The sequence below is a fragment of the Cyprinus carpio genome, chromosome B6 (genome assembly GCF_018340385.1).
Source record: "Cyprinus carpio isolate SPL01 chromosome B6, ASM1834038v1, whole genome shotgun sequence".
NCBI classification, from domain to species: Eukaryota; Metazoa; Chordata; class Actinopteri; order Cypriniformes; family Cyprinidae; genus Cyprinus; species Cyprinus carpio.
The window spans coordinates 29,161,175-29,166,681 of NC_056602.1; positions in this window are offsets into that span (position 1 = coordinate 29,161,175).

The following is a 5,507-nucleotide window of genomic DNA, read 5'->3' on the forward strand; positions in this document are numbered from 1 at the left end:
TTGTCCAAATGAAGTTCGGTAGCAATGCATATTACTAATCAAAAATTAGGTTTTGATATATTTATGGTAGGAAATTTACTAAATATCTTCATGGAACATGATCTTTACTTAATATCCTAATAATTTTTGGCATAAAAGAAAAATGGATAATTTTGACCCATACGATGTATTGTTGGCTATTGCTACAAATATACCCCAGAGACTTAAGACTGCTTTTGTGCTCCAGGGACACATATTTTACATTTTAATGTCTATTTTAATGTTATTTTAAAATATACAAAAAAAGCCAAAATAAACATTTGCTAAATGATGTTTCAAAAAAAAAAAAAAAAAAAATTACGTAAATATATTTTCTACCAATATTTTTCTTTTTTTGCATTTTTTTTTGTATATTTTAAAAAATATATATTTTAATGCATATATTTGTTAGTTTAGTGCCCCCAACCCCCCACCCCCATAAATTCAGTCTGAAGTTTCTTATTCTCAAAACTATGCAAATTCTAAGTTGACTGCAAACCAAAACTTCAGCTTGTTTTGAATTTACAGTTTTTATTGTTTCGTATGAGTCTATTTCTCATGTTTTATCTTAGTATAATTTACACTAAATAAGAACTGTTGTCTTAGAAAACAGAAGTTATTTTGTTTTATTTCACTTTATGTTTATTTATTTCAAGTACTGTATTTTTTTTTATGGTTTTAGTCAAATATAGTATCCTACAGTACTATTTGAACCTATTGAAACCAAAAGCTGGGCAAACATAATGTTTTAAATAAAATACCTTTTGATTTCATTTAAATGTATTTCATGTAAAGGTCTGTACAGTTTTGCATGTTTTTTTTTTTTTTTGTAGTATTTTTTTTTTTTTTTTTGAAATGTGCAAATTTGCTCATTCTCGAAACTGTCCAAATTGCTCTGATTGACTGTAAACCAAAACGTACGTTTGTTTTTACCTTTATTTCTCAGTTTGTGTGATGTGAGATGTTTCTGGGAAAGCATTTTGCCTGCATCAGCAAATCTGACGAAAGTCGGTGTGAAATTCACACGGCTTTCTTCAGGAAACTGACCTCTTGAACCTCTGAAGGTGTTTGGGCACGTTATGAGAAGCTCAGAGCGCTGGCTCGTGACAGTGTCTGGGTATAAGTGACCGGTGAAGGTCTGTTGTTTGGATTGGAGCACAGCCGCGGTGGATGTGGGCAGCTGAACCCAGCAGTGTCACGAGAAAAGAAAAAATCAATCAACTTTGAAAGGGTTTTTCTCTCTAATGCGGGGAAAGCACGTTCACACGCCACTATCAGCAGCACGATCTGGACACACAATGTGGTGTTACAGTAAATTCAGCACCTTACTGATGGTAAGAAACAAGGGCTTTTGACACTTCTGTTCATTCGGTCCACACCCACAGCATCCACCACCTCACACTCATCAGCCAAACTCTCCTGCAATCTGTATTTCCCCCTGATACCACACACTATATTTCACACTAAGAAAGGGAAGTCTATTAACTTCACTAGCATTTTTATGACACATTTTGAACACATATTTGCAGCTCATATCACCCCAAAATCAAATGAAATGAGTTATATTACATAAAATTAAACTAAAGAACATTTTGACTGCAAATCTGTAATACTGCAATGAGAAAAGTATTATTCATTTTTGAATTTGAGGTTAAATATGAGCTACATGTGTTCTTACTATCAAATTAATCACAGTAACATGTCCAGATCATTACACAGACATGCTTTAACTGAAATCAATAAAAAAAAATACAAAAATAAATAATGAAGAATATAAAACAAATAAAATAAAATATATTAATACAAAAATAAATAATGAAGAATATAACAAACAAAAATGTTCCAACAAACATAATGAAGAATATAAAACAAATAAAATAAAATATATTGAAAATGAAAAATAATAAAACAAAATTATTAATGTGGTACACCTCTTTAAGGGCCATTAGGACCAGAAATTTTCTTTAAGGTTGATGTTATTTGTATTTATTATTATTATTATTATTTTTTTTTTTTTTTTTTTTTTTTTTATTTGTGAGTATTTGTGTGTAATTGTTTTTTTTTTGTTTTTTCCAATAATAAAACTGGCCTAGTTTAGCTATTTTTTTTTTATATAATATATATATATATATATTTTATTATGTTTTTATTTATTTATTTTTTTATTTAACCATTTTATTCTCCATTAAAAGAGAAACTCATTTGTGGAGATAAAGATCAAGAAATGTCAAGAACACATGCAGCTCATATTTTATTCAAAAATCAAAATAAATACATTATATTTTGCATTAAGAAAGTGAAGCCTGACCTTTGGTTTGTTTTGTTTTGTTTTTTGCATTTTTTGGGGGGTTTTATATTTTTGCATTTTTATTAATATTTAGCAGATTTTGACAAAAAAAAACTGTAATTTGTTTGTTTATTTGTTTATTTGTTTTGAGTTGATGTTTTTTTTTTGTGTTTGATGTTGTGATTGGACTGGTTTAATTGAGTTGTGTTTTATTTGGATTGTGATGTATCATTTTTTTTTTTTACTTTTCATTTTGCTGAACCCATATATATATATATATATATAGATATATATATATATATATATATATATATATATATATATATATATATATATGATGAAAGTATATATATATATATATATATATGATGATTATTAAATGGGGATGCTGAAACTCTTTTCTTGTTAAATCCACCCACGTTTCCTGAGCGCGTTCTCTCTCTTTCTCTCTCTCTCTCCTTTAACAAAAGACCAGTCAGAGAGAAAGGTAGAGGAAAAAGACTTAAACTAAGCTCCCCTGTTAAAGAAGAACAGACCAGTTACACATGTGGTCTCGTTAGCTAAAACTGTTGACATGGAAACCATAGCACATACGTTACATGTGTGACATCAAAGGAGGAGAAAATGACAAGAAACAGAGAGAAGAAAGCTCCTGTCAGAGTCTGTTCAGTGCACGTTGCACCGCAAAAGCTTCAACCGCAGAAGTGGAAAGTTTCCATGTCGCAGGTCATAAACTGTTTGAATGTTCAGCCCTGATGTCCACCGCAACGTCAAACCAACTGTAAATGCATTGTTTTCAATGCTTGGTTTTTTAGATTTGTCAGCATGCAGCTCAAATGGACTCAGTTTTCAACATAAAAAATGTTTAGCCACATAAATTTCGACACTTTTCGGTAACACAATGTCTTTATGTATAATGCATTATAAAGGTGTTAAGAATGTATGTTGTAATGCATTATTATTATTTTTTTCATAAATGCTACCAGAGTTAAAATGCATTATAATATTTGAAGGTTAGTTTGCCGTGTGTTTGAATGCATTATACTTTATGAAGGACAGTGTGACGATGCATTATAATGCACTGATTACAGGTATTCATGAGCTCATACGTGCATTATAAGCTGCAATACAAGGCATAATTAATGCATTAAACTACCTTTATAATGCATGATATATAAAGGCTTGAAGTAAAGTGATAAAAGTTTATCCTCCAAAATGCCTTACCAATCCATGTGTCAAATAGAGACACTTTTCACCATGCAATCAATTCAAGATGGACATGATTTTGGTGTCTTGGCAAATCTAGAGAAGAAGCATCTGAGATTTCTGGAGTATAAAGTCTCCATATAATCTCATTGCTTTAAATTGTAATACTAAAGCAAACTCCTTTATGATTTTCATTCCTGTGGGACGTTGTTAGGACTGAACTTTTGGCCTCCTTCCTGGTGCTTTTTGCAATGAAATATCAAGGTTTTGCTTGCTTTATTGTAATACACACAAACAATAACACGCACATGATTGCACAATGAAACGACATCTTTCTATCTCCATCACCGTATGTTTCATTAAGATTATATGACTGAGATATTCCTCGTAATATGTGTCACAGCACGGAATGGCGGTTCTGGTTTCCAATTGTTCAATAATGATCTATCTGCCAATTCAACACTGGCAGAAACACCCGCCGCAATATGAATAAAACATAAACGTGGGGCGGCCAGGCAGTTTTACTGTATAGCTTTGCTTGTCAGCTGCTACTGAGAAAAAAAATACATAATATGAGAAATGTTATAAATGGGTCTATACTTTCAGAAGCAACCACAAAAACCAAGAGATTTCAGGTCAGAGTCCACCATATGGATGTTGTACCGCGGTGAAAGCACATGAAGAGATGTTTAGCATTCATGTTCCCTGCTGCGTGAGACTGACTCATACATGTTATAATGTCGTTTTATTTCTTATGATACAGTATTTCTTTCATAACAGACCATGCAAAGTATATAATGTTTTCAAATTGAGCAATAAAGCACATGAGGCTGTGCTTTAGCAAATATTGTCAAATAGCAGTGAGAACAAGGTGAGGAAAGAGGTTTTAATATATATAAACACAGATATCTTTAAAATATCATTGATGTAATGACACACACACACACACACACACACACACACACACACACACATATATATATATATATATATAAACACACAAACACACACACACATACACACACAGATATCTTTAAAAATATCATTAAAACATATATATATATATATATATTATCATTAAAACATATATATATATATAAACACACAAACACACACACATACACACAGATATATTTGCATTTTTTTTTGACAATTGAGCACATTTTGACCACAAATATCATTTATAATTTTGTATAATAATAGTGTACAAATCGTTTAGTAATGTATAGTAATTTGTATAATAATAGTATATTAATTTATTATTTTAATTTTTATAATTTTAATGTATAAGGCTTTTTAATTTAATTTTAATTTTTTTTAATTTGTATTGTTTTTTGTATTGTTTGTTGTTTTTTTGTTATTTTTTCCAGGTTCTCTTGTCGGAATCGTTTCATTTTGTTGAATCATTTTACTCCAGACTGAAAGACAAACTCATTGTGGAAGTTTGAAGGTTGATTTTAACACCTAGTGTACATTTATAAAAAAAAGAAGAACCAAGAAACCAACCACAAACATCTCATTTAATGTTTTTATTACGGACAAAATGAAACAAAAGGCATAGTGACACAAAATGACCTGGCTGGCAAGGAAAGAAAAAGGATGGAGAGTTAAGAAAGTAAAAATAAAAGCATTTGTCATCTTTTTATCATCATCATCTTAAAAAAACAAACAAAAAAAAAAGAATTGAATTATTGTATTTTTGTTATAAGTTGATCTCATTTTGTTCATAAATAGAAACCTGTTAAACATTATTAAATATTAACTGATGGGCAACTTGTTGATAACAATTTTAAAATAATTATCATAGCTGACTTTACAAATAAAATAACTACAATTGGCAGGTTTGTACACAAATTAAATGTCTTAGAAGTTATTCTTTTTATTCAACTAAAAACAGTATGCTACAGTAGAAAAAAAAAGATTAAAATAAAACGTTTGACTAAATGATCAAATGTATTTATTTTTCCCCACAAAACTTAAAGATGAGATCAACACA